This window comes from Cricetulus griseus, chromosome 4, assembly GCF_003668045.3.
Source record: "Cricetulus griseus strain 17A/GY chromosome 4, alternate assembly CriGri-PICRH-1.0, whole genome shotgun sequence".
NCBI lineage: Eukaryota > Metazoa > Chordata > Mammalia > Rodentia > Cricetidae > Cricetulus > Cricetulus griseus.
The window spans coordinates 75,151,720-75,167,919 of NC_048597.1; the positions used below are offsets into that span (position 1 = coordinate 75,151,720).

The window sequence follows — 16,200 nt, forward strand, 5'->3', positions numbered from 1 at the left end:
ATAGATGTTCAGAACTGATTCTTCATCTTGATGGACTTTTTTATGATAAATAAGAAATGTCATTCTTCATCACTTTTGACTGATTTTAGTTTGAAGTCCAATTTGTTAGATATTAGGATTGCTACACCACTTTATTTCTTGGGTCCATTTGATTGGAAAATCTTTTCCCAAACCTCTACTCAACTCTGAAGGTTGTGATTTGCTTCAGCAATCGACTTGATAGACATTTCTAGTTTGTTACATGTATTTTCCATTTATTTATCTGTTTGTTTCTTTGATTGTTTTTCCTATTCTGAAATGATTGTATTTTTTGTCCCAATCCAATAGTGCATCTTAATCTCAATTTGGGACTTCTAACAATGAAAGTGGGGCCTGTTTTTGACTCTTTTGACTGCTTTTGAGAACTTGCTCCTCCTACTAGATTGGTTCTTTCAGCCTGAAAAGTCATGACTTCTCTTACTGCAACTTCACATACCATGTTTGATTGATATCCTTGGTTAGCACTGCTCTCTTCTGAAGTGAAATGGAGGTGGAATGGATCTGGTGGAGAGATGGGAGAAGGGGAGTGGAATGAGAGGAGTAAGGGAAAACTACATTTAGGATATAAAACATTGGAGATAGATAGATAGATAGATAGATAGATAGATAGATAGACATACATACATACATACATACATACATGAATAAATGCATACAAATATACCAATTCTCAAAGATAGAAACAAGCCTTTTATTAATTTAACTACACATTTTGAAACAATTTATTTCCTACATTATTCTTGTAAGTTGCTATCTCCTGTACTATGAACAGAATGATTAGTGAAACATAACGACATACATGACATGTAACAGAAAATCTTATATATTCATGCAAATTTCAGTATAGAAAAAAGGAGAGGATCAAAAAGTGTTGTTCTCAGAGAATTGGAGAGTTTGAATGAAATGGTGATGAATTTTGACAAGTGGGAATTCATGAATGTGCAGGATTCACACAATACATTTATAGTTGGAAGAATGTAGGTGAATTAATAAAAAATGAAGCACTGTGTACAGGGGAGTACACAAACTGCTGTTTAGATATTAAGATTCAGAAAGAGAAATGAGTCCAAGTGCTGATGATATGAATGCAGTTGGGCACTTGACGTTCTTCATATATTTTCAAGAAACCTTCTGTACTCATATGTTACCTGGAGTATTCACTTTTCTGATATCTGAATTTAGGTTGCAATATAAAGATTTGAACTGGCATTCATTCAACTGTAGCATGCACATCATTAAGCTATCAGTTGGTGGAATATTTCCATCATGGCAAGATCTGCTTTACTTCTTAAAATGAGCTTTTGTTCAGAGTGAGAGCATACATGAAATGAAAGGAGGATGGATTCATGTAACATATGAAGGGAATTAGTAATATATCAATACATATGGAATTATTTGTTGTATCGCAGGCAAGGTTTGAAAATTTTGAAAAGGTATAGAATAATATTCAACTCAGGTATTTCCACATTATTACTAATACATGCAAAAATTTATTTATGGAAGTTAAGCTTCTAATATGCAGAAAAATTTATAACATATTAGAAGATGAGAGCATAAATATGAATATCATCAATACACAAAAGCATTAAACATAAAATCTGAACTTTCAACATTATTGTTGACAGTGGAATGCTGTTTAACTGTTCTAAAGATTTTTATGCAATGAAGAAACACATGGAAAAATTGTATGTTAAAATTTTCTTGTAGAGTGCGTTTTGCTCTTCATATAATGCAATGAGTTCCTTTCTGGTCTTAACAAAATTATGTAGCACTTGGGGGCAAAGATGAAGCCCAGAAGACCTGCACTGGAAGCCAAGATAGCAAAGACTTCCATGGCCAACATGACCTTGCCCTTGGTGCTGTGGTAGACAGGAAGGAAGGTGACCCACACACTGAAGAAAACCAACATACTGAAAGTCATCAACTTGGCTTCATTGAATGTGTCAGGCAGGTTTCTGGACAGGTAAGCCAAAGTGTAGTTCCCAAGTGCCATGGAGCAGAGGTATCCCAGGACAGAATGGAAGGCAATAGTGGAGCCCTTGTTGCATATGATAATGATGTGGCCATGTTCAGTGTAAACATCTGAATCAACAAAGGGAGGAGAGGTGCTCAGCCAGATTCCACAGAACACAAGTTGGATAAGTGTACAGACAGGAATGATAAAGTTAGGAGCCCTTGATATCATTATCCACCTCATCCTTCTCCCTGGAACTGTGGACTTGAAGGCCAGAACCACAGTAAGAGTTTTGGCCAAGACTGTGGAGAGAGCCACCGTGAACAAAACTGCGAATGTGCTCTGCTGTAGGATACAGGTGACTGTGTTTGGATGGCCAATGAAGAGCAAGGGACAGAGAAAACTGAAAGTCAGAGTGATGAGCAGGATGTAAGTGAGAGCCTGATTGTTGGCCTTGACAATGGGAGTGTGGTGGTGCTTCACAAAGACACCAAGAACACCCACTGTGAGGACAGAGCACCCCAGGGCTATGCAGGAGAGTGCCATCCCCAAGGGATTTTCATAGGCCAAGAAAGTCACAGCTTTCTCAAGGCAGTGGGTCTGCTGTGCATTTGCATAGTGACTTTCTGGACACTTCACACAGTTATCCATATCTGTTCAGGGAAAAAATGTCTTGAGTCCATGCTCAGGCACACCTCCTATCCCAAACAACTTCCCAGCACCAGCTTTCTGACATGTTACATACATCTTGCTTCAGTGTTTTTAGACTCAAGCAAATTAGTCCTCAAGAGTGAAAATTCCTAAATGGTCTGAAATCAATAATCCCATATTCTTTCTGCCCATTGTCTTTTTGGGGGACTTGATATGAACTGACTACCTCTGTCACCTGACTGCTGGGATTAAAGGCATGTGCCACTACCACCAGGGACAATTATATATTTTCTGAAATCTTACTTACTAGTAATTCATAATATTGCCAGTGCCAAAGTTATCTTACTTAGTATTTATTACTGGTACCAAAAGCAGATTACACAGATATCCTCATATTATTAATCTCACAAAATGAGAACAAGGCCTGAGATTGATGTCCACCTTACATGCCATCACAGCATTCTTCCAGTAGCTGATAGACGCATAAAAACAGACTCACAGCTAAGCACTGAGCTGAACTCCTGGATTCCATTTGTAGATACAGAGAAATAATGAGCAAAGGGTCAAGACCATGTCAAAAAAGATGAAAGACAGAATCTTAGGCATTAGGGAAAGATAGAGGAAATAGATTTATTGATCAAAGAAAATGTTAAATCCAATGAATTATTAACAAAATTAACCAGGAAAATTGGGACAACATGAAAAGACAAAACCTAAGAATAATAGGAATAGAAAAAGGACAAGTCCAGGTAAAGGCACAGAAAATACATTCAACAAAGTCATACAAGAAAACTTTTCCCAACCTAAAGAAGGACATGCCTATGAAAGTACATGAAGCTTAAAGAACACCAAAAATTGGACAAAAAAATGTGCTCTACATACATGATTATCAAAACACTAAACATACAGAATAAAAAAGTGAATATTAAGATATGTAAAAAAAAAGACCAAGTGACATACAAAGGCAAAACTAAGTTAATAATACTCAAATTCTAAATGGAAACACTGAAAGCAAGAAGGTCATGGATAGGCATTCAGCATACACTAAGAAACCATGGATGCCAGTGAGTCTACTATTTCAGCAAGGTTTTTAATCACAATAGATGGGGAAAAGAAGATATACCATGACAAAACCAGTTTTAAACAATGACTATACACACAAGCAGCCCTAAAGGAAGTATAAAGATAACTACACCAACAAAAACACAGGCAATAGATAATCCCAAACCAGCAAAAGCCAAAGAAGGAAAAAACATGAAAATAATTGGAATTAACAATAGGAATTGTTAATTGGAATTAATAATAGGAACTAACAATCAATGGTATTGCTATCTCTTATTGACAACGGTCTCAATGTATCTATAAAAGACAAAGGCAAAGGCCTCACATCCAGGGGGAGCAGAAAAGATATGTATGTGACAGATAAGGTTTTAGTTGGGGGGTGTAGGGGAGAACGGGTGGGAGAAGAGAACTGGGATTGTCATGTAAAACAATTCTGTTTCTAATTCAAATTAAAAAAAGTTGGAAAAAAAGAAAAGAGACAAAGGCTAACAGAATGAATCCATCCTTCTGCTGCATGCAAAAACACACCTAAACTTCAAAGACAGGCATTACTTCAGAGTAAAGGGTTTAGAATATATTTTCCAATTAAATGAACCTAAGGAAAAAGCCAGTGTAGCTATCATAATATCCAACAAAATTGATTTCAAAGTAAAATTAATCAAAGAGATGAAGAAGGTCATTTCACATTCATCACAGGAAAAAAAAATGTCAGGATGAGGTCTTTATGAGCACCTATGCCCCAAATACATGGGCACCCACTTTGTAAATGAAACATTACTAAAGCTTAAATCACACAGCAATCTGCAAATACTAATAGTGGGAGACATCACATCCCGTTCTCACCTCTGGACTGGACTACCAGACAGAAACCTAACAGAGAAATAATAAAACTAATAGATGTTATGACTCATGAGCGTAAGATATTATAGTACATCTCACCCAAATACAAAATAATATACCTTCTTCTCAGTGAGCATCTGAGTCAATATAGGGAGTAGAGATGCTCAGCCAAAATCCACAGAGCACAAGTTGCATGATGGTACAGATGGGAATGACGAAGTGGCAGGCCCTTGATATCACTAGCCACCTCACCATTCTCCCTGGACAGTGGTTTTGAAGGCCAGAAGCACAGTAAGAGTGTTGGCCAATACTATGGACAGAAGCACTGTGAACAGAACTGCAAATGTACTCTACTCCAGGATTCAGGTGACTGTGTTAGGATGGACAGTGAAGAGCAAGGGACAGAGAAAACAAAAGAGTGATGTGCAGAAGGAAAGTGAGATCCCAATAGTTGGCCTTGAATCCTCTAAATAGAGGAATTTAAAATGGCTGAAAGACACATAAAAAAGTGTTCAACATCCATTTTTTATTGTAATTAGAAAGAACATCATTTTACATGTCAATATCAGGTCCCTTTCCCTCCCCTTCTCCCCTGCCCCCCCCAACCAAAACACTAGCCATCACATACCCTTTCTGCTCCCCAGGGTGGGGTGAGGCCTTCTATAGAGGGTCTTCAAAGTCTGTCTTTTTCTTTGGGATAGGACCTAGGACAATCCCCTTGTGTATAGGCTCAGGGAGTATCCCTCCGTGTGGGATGGGCTCCCAAAGTCCATTCCTATGTTAGGGATAAATACTGATCCACCACAAGAGGTCCCATAGATTTCCAAGGTCTCTTCACTGACACCAACATACAGGGGGTATGCATCAGTCCCATGCTGGTTTCCCAGCTATCGGTCTGGGGACCAAGAGCTTTCCTTTGTTCAGGTCAGCTGATTCTTTGGGTTTCACCAGCCTGATGTGGACCCATTTGCTCATCAGTCCTCCTTCTCCAGAACTGGATTCCAGTTCACTTCAAGGTTTAGCTGTGGGTGTCTGCTTCTACTTCCAACAGCTCTTGGATGAAGGCTATAAACTGTCATATGAATTAGCCATCAACTTCATTATCAGGAGAGGGCATTTAAGGTAGTCTCTCCAATGTTTCTTAAATTGTTAGTTAGTGTCATCTTTGTGGGTCTCCAGACATTTCCCAAGTGCCTGATTTCTCTTTAAACCTACAATGTCTCCCTCTGTTATATTATCTCTTATCTTACTCTCTTCTGTTCTTCCCCCAACTCAACCATCCTGCCCCATCATGTCTTCCTCAACCCTCCTCTTCTACACTTCTCATTATCCTAGTTCCCCCAACAACCCCCGCCCCAGTGCTCCCAATTTGCTCAGGAAAGCTTTTACCTTTCTGCTTATCTGGGGGACTATGTATGTTTCTCTTACGGTACTCCTTGTTAACTAGCTTTTCTGGCAGTGGGGATTGGTGGCTAGTAATCCTTTATTCCATGTCTAAAGTCCACATATGTTTGTCTTTTTGTGACTAGGTTACCTCACTCAGAATGCTTTCTTCTAGTTTCATCCATTTGCCTGCAAATATCAAGATTCCATTGATTTTTTCCGCTGAGTAGTACTCCATTGTGTAAATGTACCACATTTTCTTTATCCATTCTTCAGTTGAGGGGCATCTAGGTTGTTTCCAGGTTCTGGCTATTACAAATAATGCTGTGATGAAAATTGTGGGCTGTTGTTTTGTCTTGTTGCTTTACAGAAGCTTCTGAGTTTCAGGAGGTACCATTTATTAATTGTTGTTCTCAGTGTGTGTGCTACTGGTGTTATGTTCAGGAAGCGATCTCATATACCAATTCATTCAAGGGTATTTCCTACTTTCTCTTCTAATAAGTTCAATGTGGTAGGGTTTATGCTGAGGTCTTTGATCCATTTGGACTTAAGTTTTGTGCATGGCGATAAACATGGATCTATCTGCAGTTTTCTACATGCCAACATCCAGTTATGCCAGCAACATTTGTTGAAAATGCTTTCTTTATTCCATTGTATAGCTTTAGCTTCTTTGTCAAATATCGGGTTTTTATAGGTGTGCAGGGTTAATATCAGGGTTTTCAACTCAATTCCATTGGTCTACCTGTCTATTTTTGTGCCAAAACAAATCTGTTTTCAGGACTATAGCTCTATAATAGAGCTTGAAATCAGGGATAGTGATACCTCCAGAAGTTCTCTTTCTGTGCAGGATTGTTTTGACTATCCTGGGTCTTTTGTTATTCCATATAAAGTTGAGAATTGTTCTTTCAGGGTCTGTGAGGAATTGTGCTGGGATTTTGATGGGGATTGTGATGAATCTGTAGATTTCTTTTGGCAAAATTGCCATTTTTACTATGTTGATCCTAGCTATGCAAGAACATGGGAGATCCTTTCATTTTCTGGTATCTTCTTATCTTTCTTTAAAGACTCAAAGTTCTTGCTTTGAATTCTTCCTTTCAAGATTCAAAATTCTTATGATACAGGTCTTTCACTTTTTTGGTTAGCATTACCCCAGTGTATTTTATGTTGTTTGTGGCAATTGTAAATGGTGATGTTTCTCTGATTTCTTTCTCAGCACATTTATCATCCAAATATAGGAGGGCTACTGATTTTTTTGGGTTAATCATGTATCCTGCCACTTTGATGAAGGTGTTTATCAGCTGTAGGATTTCCCTAGTAGAGATTTTCATTCACTTATGTAGACTATCATATCATGTGCACACAGTGAAAGCTTGAATTCTTCCTTTCCAATTTGTATTCCATTGATTTATTATTGCTTTATTACTCTTGCTGGAACTTCAAGGACAATATTGAAAAGATTTGGAGAGATTGAACAGCCTTGAATTGTTCCTGATTTTAGAGGAATAGCTTTGAGTTTCTCTCCATTCAGTTTGATGTTGGCTGTTGGCTTACTGTATATTGTTTTTATTATGTTCAGTTATGCTCCTATTATTCCTGATCTCTCCAGGACCTTTATCATGAAGGGGTGTTGAATTTTGTCAAAGGCTTTTTCAGCATCTAGTGAGATGATCATATGGTTTTCCTTCTTTAATTGGTTGATGTGGTGAAATATATTGATAGATTTTCAATGGTTGAACCAACCCTGCATTCCTGGGATGAAGCCTGCTTGATCATGGTGGATGGTTTTTCTGATATGTTCTTGGATTCAGTTTGCCAGTATTTTATTGACTATTTTTGCATCTCTGTTCATGAGGGATATTGGCCTGTAGTTCGATTTCTTAGTTGTGTCTTTGGAAGGCTTGGGTACCAAGATAATTGTAGCCTCATAAAAAGAGTTTTGCAATGAACCTTCTGCTTCTATTGTGTGGAACAATTTGAGGAGTATTGGTATTAGCTCTTCTTTGAATTTCTGTTAGAATTCTGCTATCTGGCCTTGGGTTTTTGGGGTTTTTTTGTTTTTTGGGGGGGTTGTTGTTTTTTTGTTTTTTGTTTTTTTGGGGGGGGTTGGGAGATTTTGCTGACTGCTTCTATTTCCTCAGAGGTTATAGGTCTGTTTTAGATGCTTATCTGTTCTTGATTCAGTTTTGGTAAGTGATATCTGTCAAGAAAATTGTACATTTCCTTTAAATTTTCAAATTTTGTGAAATACAGGTTTTCAAAGAATGACCTGAAGATTCTCTGGATTTCCTCAGTGTCCATTGTTATGTCCCCCTTTACATTTCTGATTTTTGTTAATTTGCATGTTCTCTCTCTGCCTTTTGTTAGTTTGGATAAATGTTTGTCTATCTTGTTGATTTTCTCGAAGAACCAACTCTGTGTAACACTGATTCTTTGAATTGATTTCTTTGTTTCAACTTCATACATTTCTTCCCTCAGTTTGATTATTTCCTGGCATCTACTCCTCCAAGGTAAATTTGCTTCCATTTGTCTAGGGATTTCAGCTGTTATGTCAACTCTCTGGTGTAACTATTATCTAGTTTCTTCATATGAGCACTTAGAGCTATGAACTTTCCATTTAGTTCTGCTTTCAATGTGTCCCGTAAGTTTGTGTATGTTGCATCTTCATTTTCATTGAATTCTAGGAAGTCTTTAATTTCTTTATTTCATTCTTTACCCAGGAATGGTACAATTGCATGTTGTTTAATTTCCATGAGTTGGTAAGTTTTCTGCAATTTGTGTTGTTTTGAATTCTAACTTTAAGGCATGGTGGTCTGATAAGACACAGAGGGTTATTCCAATTTTTTTGTACTTGTTGAGGTTTACTATGTTGCCCAGTATGTGATCGATTTTAGAAAAGGTTCCATGTGATGCTGTAAACAAGGTATATTCTTTTGTGTTTAGATGGAAAATTTTATAGATGACTGTTACCCCAATTGGGTCATAACTTCTGTTAGTCATAACTCCTTTTTCTCTTTGTTAAGTTTCTGTCTGGTGGTCCTGTCCAGTGGTGAGAGTGGGGTGTTTAAGTCTCCCACTATACCTGTGTGAGGTCTTATTTATGATTTGAGTTTTAGTAATGTTTCTTTTAAGAATGTTGGTGTTGTTGTATTTGGAGCATAGATGTTAGAATTGAAACTTCTTCCTGATGGATTTTTCCTGTGATGAATATGAAATGAATTTCTTCATCTCTTCTGCATGATTTTAGTTTAAAGTCCAATTTTTAGATACTATTGTACCTACCCCAGCTTGTTTCTTGGGTCCATTTGATTGGACTATCTTATCCCAACCCTTTACTCTGAGGTAATGTCTGTCTTTGAAGTAGAGATGCGCTTATTGTATGCAGAAGAAGGATGGATTCTGTCTTAGTATCCACTCTGTTAGCCTGTTAGGCAAGTTAAGACCATTAATATTGAGGGAAATTAAGGGCCATTAAGTGCTTATCCTTGTTTGTTTTTGGTTTGTTGTCGGTAGTGGTATTGTATGTGGATTTACCCTCCATTATCTTTTGGGTTTTCATAAAGTGGGATTATTTGTTCCCTATGTTTTTGTGGGTGTAGTTAATTTCCTTCAAGTACTTTATGTAGGACTAGATTAGTGGTTGCATATTGTTTAAATCTGGTTTTCTCCAGGAATATCTTGTTTTCTCCATTTACAGTGACTAACAGCTTTGCTGGGATCTGGGCTGGCATCCATGTTCCCTTAGAGTTGGTAGAATATCTATCCAGTTGGTATTCAACATCCTTAGCCATCAGGGAAATACAAATCAAAACATCTCTGAGATACCATCTCACACCTGTCAGAATGGCTAAAATCAAAAACACCAATGACATTTTATGCTGGAGAGGATGTGGAGAAAGGGGAACTCCTCCACTGCTGGTGGGAGTTCCAACTCATACAGCCACTTTGGAAATCTGTATGGTGTTTCCCCAGGAAAGTGGGAATCAGTCTACCACAAGATGCAGCAATTCCACTCTTAGGCACATACCCAAAAGAAGCACAGTCATACAACAAAGACATCTGTTCAACGATGTTCATCACAGCATTATTTGTAATAGCCAGAACCTGGAAAAAACCTAGATGCCCCTCAACTGAAGAATGGATAGAGAAAATGTGGTACGTTTACACAATGGTATGCTACTCAGCAGGAAAAAAAGCAATGGAATCTTGAAATTCAAAGGCAAATGGCTGAAACTAGAAGAAAGCATTCTGAGTGAGGTAACCTAGTCACAAAAAGACAAACATGGTATGTACTCACTCTTATGTGGATTTTAGAAATAGAGTTAATGATTTCCAGCCTGCAGACCACGCTGCTGGAAAGGCTGGTAAACAAGGAGGACCCTGAAAGAGACATACATGGTCCTCTGGAGAAGCAGAAAGGGACAAGATCTCCTGAGCAAATTGGGAGAATTGGGTGTTGAGGGAACTAGGAGAATGAGAATGGGAGAAGAAGAGGGTTGAGGAAGAAATGATGGGGCAGAGTTTGAGTTGGGGAAGAACAGAAAAGAGTGAGATAAGATATAATATAGTGAAGGGAGACATTATAGGTTTAAAGAGAAATCAGGCACTAGGGAAATGTCTGGAGAGCTACAAAGACAACAGCAATTAACAATCTAAGCAACAGAGGAGAGGCTGCCTTAAATGCCCTCTAATGGTAATGAGATTGAGGACTAATTCATATGCCATAGTATAGCCTTCATACAGCAGCTATTGCAAGTAGAAGCAGACCCACAGCTAAACCTTGAACTGAACTGAAATCCAGTTACAGAGAAGGAGGACTGATGAGCAAAGGTGTCCATACCAGGCTGGTGAAACCCACAGAAACAGCTGTACTGAACCAGGAAGAGCTCTTGGTCCCCACTCTGATAGCTGGAAAACCAGTATGGGACTGAGCCAGACCCCATGAATGTAAGTGTCAGTGCAGAGACCTTGGAAATCTATGGGGCCTCTTTTAGTGGATCAGCACTTATCCCTAGCATAGGAATGGAATTTGGAAGCCCATCCCACATGGAGGGATACTTCCTGAGCCTAGACACAAGGGGGTTGGTCTAGGCCCTATCCTAAAGAATAAGACAGGCTTTTCAGACCCCCTATGGAAGGCCTCAACCAACCCTGGGGAGCAGAAAGGTTATGGGATAGGTAGGGTGTTAGTTGGATAGGCAGGGGATGAGAGAAGGGAGAGGGACCTGGGATTGACATGTAAAATAATTTTCTTTTTAATAAAAAGAAAAAAGGAAAAAATCAGACTACTTTGGGAGGGACAAAGTGGTTTTCCTCAAAGTCAATGCCTAGAGAAAAGAAAAATTTCAACTATGAATTTCAATGACCATGCTGCAATTTAAAATGATGATGCAATAAACTAAAACATTTATACATATCAAAGAAAGAATAGTGCTTATCTCTGATGTTTCTTCACATATTGTTTCCATCTGCTTAGACATTGATGGATACTGTGGAGAGGTGTGCATCAACCCAGTAAGACTGACACTTACCTGTCTTATTGGAAATCTCATTTAATGGACAAGGAATACAATCATAGCAACAGATGGCCTGCCCCTCCTGGGGTGATTTTCTGAATCCAGGAGCACAACTCTCACTACACACAGAGTGGGAAAGCTGAGAATTAAATACATTAGAGAAAATACTCACAAGGGCACAGTGTTCATATAATAGATTGTTTTCAATATTGAACAATGAAATAGCAAGATATATATTTTAACTATAGAACATGGTTTTGATACTTCAATTACGAAATGGTATTCCCAAATAAGTTCAATGTTTAAAACAATGATTCAATGACAATAAATCTCTGAAGAGTTCTGGGAGTGTTATTTGGTAGGGCAAAATAATAGGAAGTTGCTTCTTGAACACAACAAGTCTGGATGGGCAACCAGAATGCCACAGTGTCCCTACTGTGGATTTTACAAAGGCTGGAAGGAGCAATTTTTGATACCTGTGAAATTTAATATCTTTTCAGATATAAATTTGAAAGGATTCAGAATTACAATGCAAACAAGTGTTTGGGAATTTCTGTGAGAGATGATCAATATTCGGATACTTCAAGGGGAAGACAGTCTAAAATTTCATAGTATCATTTCATTGACTATTGTCCTGGAGAGATGAAAAATAAAAAGTGATGTGAAGGGAAGTGTTAATATCTATCGACTTCATTACAGAAGAATCAATGTGAATGAAATTCACTTCCTCTTCTAGCCATGACTGCCTGAGTCTTGAGACATCTGCACATACTACATGAGAACATATTAAGTATTTGATCTTAGGTTACTTCACTATTTGTATTCTTTTTTATATTTTTGACTAACTGACTTTTTTCAGAAGGAATACACTTAATTAACCCACAGAAATGAGCCCTTCATAATACAGTGCTTTTTCTATAGCTGCAAAGCAAAAGGGCAGTGGCCATGGATTGATATTTCCTATTCTGAAAGTCAAAATAATCAGTGTATATTCTGCACAGGGATGAAACTTAATAAAGTGGCAATCAATTAATCACTTGAAATATTTGTCTTTGGAGAAATGTATGGAACAATAAATAATACCACTTCCCAGAATAAGACAACAAGAAATTCCTCATATTGACAGTTGTTTTGTTTATATTCTTGAGTTCCATTTAAAGACCCAGAAATCATTACCTCAGAAAACAAATGTTTCTTATATAGTGATTAATGCAATAATACAAAGTTCATCCCACCTCTGTAAATCCTGTGTCCCACTGTATCATATGATCAGATAAAAACAGTTGTTGACCCTGTGGAGCTTTTGGAGAAAATGTTCCAACTTTCATGTTTTGTCTGAGACCAGGTGGAAAATTCCAGACATTGAAAATATCATACTCTTCATCTAATTTCATTTGTGAATCCAAAACCACATGGTGTCCAGCACCATTTTTGAAATGAATTTGCTTGAGAAAATAGTGAAGCTAAAATAGATGTAGAAACTTATGATGAATTCACTTCAACTGAACAAAATGAAACAGAGACTCTAATTGACTTTAAACCCTGACAAGAAATGCAAGTTTAAAAATCCTCCTAGTGATTTTAATGATGAATGCTCTCAAAATGGCATAATCATAATGTTTCTACACTGTCAGTGTATGCCAAAAGAATACACTGGTACACACACACACACACACACACACACACACACACACACACACACCCATATACACTCACAAAACAAAGTGAAATCCAGAATTCTGATTGAGGCATATATGCAAAAATCGCAAATGTTAACCATTTCAAGATATATATTCAGTTTTCAGTATATATATTTTTATATGATGTACAAAGTGTAATAAAGTAGTCAGTAGGTTAACATAGCCATTGCTTCAGCATGTGAACATTTAAGGGTCTTGTAGTATTTGACCATTTAGGATCCACTTCTCTGATTTTGGTTCTTAAATGGACTTAGGAAAATTGGGGTATCAAATTGAGTATATTGACAACAGAAGATTTTTAGATTATTTGTAACACAAAATGAGTATTGAAATACATACATTCATACATCTTATTGCCACATATTTGTCATTTACAATGGCAAAATTTCTGCAACGATATTTATACTAGAATCTACACATTCATTCATGTCTTTTTTGGTAAAAACTTCCACAAAGTACAATAGTGTATTGAGTGTTTTTTTTATAAATCCTAAGTATGTTACAGTGCTATAGTAAAAACAAAAAGGAAGAAAAATTACCTGCAGAGGGTTGGCAATCCCTACCCCATTTCCATGAGTTTTAATTTGTATTTGTTTGACAGTCATTTCATGGAGACTGTGAGCCATAGCATACAGAGAATTATACATATTGTAAGACTCTTCAGTCATTTCCATGTTCCACATTTTTGAAGGTAACAATTCCAACGAAGCATTGGGTAGTCAGTTACCCGATATTTTACAATCAGGTAGAGAAAAAGAGCAGTTGAAGAATGAATTCCATAAATGAGCAAGAGAATGATCTTCTGGGTATTTAGAAGGGGTGTATGTCTGCATAAACTTCCTAAAATCAGAGATCTCATCATGATGGTGGACAAAATAGATAATTCCATGAAATGAATCAAACACAACAGGATCCTCAATGCCACCAAAATCCATTTGTAAATGCATGACCCAGATTTTCCATGTTTTTAACAAATACATTGGATGTAGAAATATACCATGAGCACTTTCACTATCATCATAAAAGATAACCACATTTGCAGATGACATCAGGATCAGCCGAAGAGTTGCTTCCTCTATATAGTCTGTGTAAATCATATTTTCTGACATCATTTTTATGAATGCTATTCATATTTTATTCTTGTGAAACTCTTCTCTAAAGTCTGATAGAATCTGAATACCTTTGTGGTTATCTATGAGGATCAACCCCACCCAGGACCAGCTGAAATGAATCATCAAAGAGACGATACCAAGTGAAAGAGTTGTGTCCTTTGGAGCAGTCTGGTAGAGAGAAGAAAACTGGCCTTTGTCACTCAGGATACTGTCAAATGGTCCAAAACTAAGCTGAGGGGATTTTCAAAACAGAAGCAAAAATGAAAACATTGTTATAGAATACAATCTGATACCAGAGGAAGCACTTGGGTTTGGTAAGGTATAGTTGTGTTTTAAAATCCTGTATCATTCCTGAAGAATTTTATTGACAATTTATAACAAGACATAGGGTGATCTTAGCATGATCTGAGGGCCCCAACCACTTCCCCTTCTCGATCTCAAGCAAAGCATATGGGGCTACATAAAAAAAAATGCCTGATTTCTATTTAATAGACAAGTGATGGGCCTCTCTCCTTTACATGATAAAACATTTGACATGTCAGCATTTTAATGAAGTTGAGTTGCTCTATCACAGCCACATCCCTCACCTGTGGATATTTGTAGAGATTCAGCAGTCTTCCAATATGTGTAGATGTTGCCCATGACACTCCTGTGAGTAGAGCAACAGTCTTGTTTTCCCTTCTACATGTGTAGTTGGGAATGTTGATTCCCATTCCTGTGAGCCAAAAAAAAAGCTTCCCTGAGAAAATCCCATTCACTTCTTTGGACATTGTAGAAATCAAATCCTAGAGATGTGTTGGGTAAGAGATGAGGGTTCCTGTTGATCTCCTCAATTGCAAATATGAAAGCCAAAGAACACTGGTAGCTTTTGAACTTGAACCTGCAGAAATGTTTTGTCAATATTGATGGAGAGGAATCATAACATAGTGAGTACCAGTTTGAAACAATCACTTTCATCATTTCAATGTCATATTTCTACAAACAAATAATTTTATGTGATCCCAGGAAAGGTTGTAATTGGAATGTCCAGCATATATTAAGCAATGGTTTCATTACCTAAATACCATGAGAGAAGGGAGGAGTTGCACTGATAGCACTAGCGATACCTTCTAAGAAGATCCACATAGCAGACCCACTAGTGTTTTGGCACTTTAGGGAAACAATCAGCCAATGGAATCTTCCATTTGTAGAACCAATTCTAGTTCTCTAACCTGGTCCTGTCCCTTATGGTTGTAAATTAGCTATAAGAGACCATTAATCCTAGATTAGGAGTTTTCCTCATACTTTACATTGCCCTTTCTTTCCTCTAGCAGCTGATAGGAACAAATAGAGAGATCCACAGGCAAACACTAAGATAATCTCAGCAAACCCAGCAGAAGAGAAAGAGGAAAGGTTCAGGAGCCAGAGGGTTTCAGAACACCTACAGACAAGGTCCACATAATCAAATAAGCAATGATCATAAGGAATCTGAGAGACTGAGAGGGTAACTATGTGGCCTACATGGGTCTATGATAGGCCCTCCACATTCATGCTATGGTTGTTAACTTGGGGTTTTTGTTGGAATCCTAACAGTTTGAATATAGTGTTTCTGATTATTTTTATACTTTTGAGATAATTTTTCTTCCTACTGGTTCCTTATCAAGAGGGTTTAACACTAAACTTACTGCAACTAGTTATGCTGTGATGTCAACTGGGAAGAGTGCAACCACAGAGGAGCAGTAGATCTTGGGGATGGGGAAAGAGGGGATGACTGGCAGGAGTGGAGGGAGGAGAAGCTGCAGTTACCATGTATTGCATGACTGAAGAATAAATTTATTTTTTAAGACAAAGATTATTTTGTCTTTGTGCTTTTAAATCTGGTGTATATACATAAATCATGTTAATGAATTTAAGGATATTTCTAATCAGTAAAGACTCATTAAAATCAAATAAATTAAGAATGAATG

The 16,200-nt window shown here is 37.4% G+C and overlaps 1 pseudogene; it reads right to left on the reverse strand.

Annotated features, from left to right (window-relative positions):
• Positions 1-1,729: 1,729 nt before the first annotated feature.
• On the reverse strand, positions 1,730-15,211 carry LOC100769694 (annotated as a pseudogene).
• Positions 15,212-16,200: the final 989 nt, after the last annotated feature.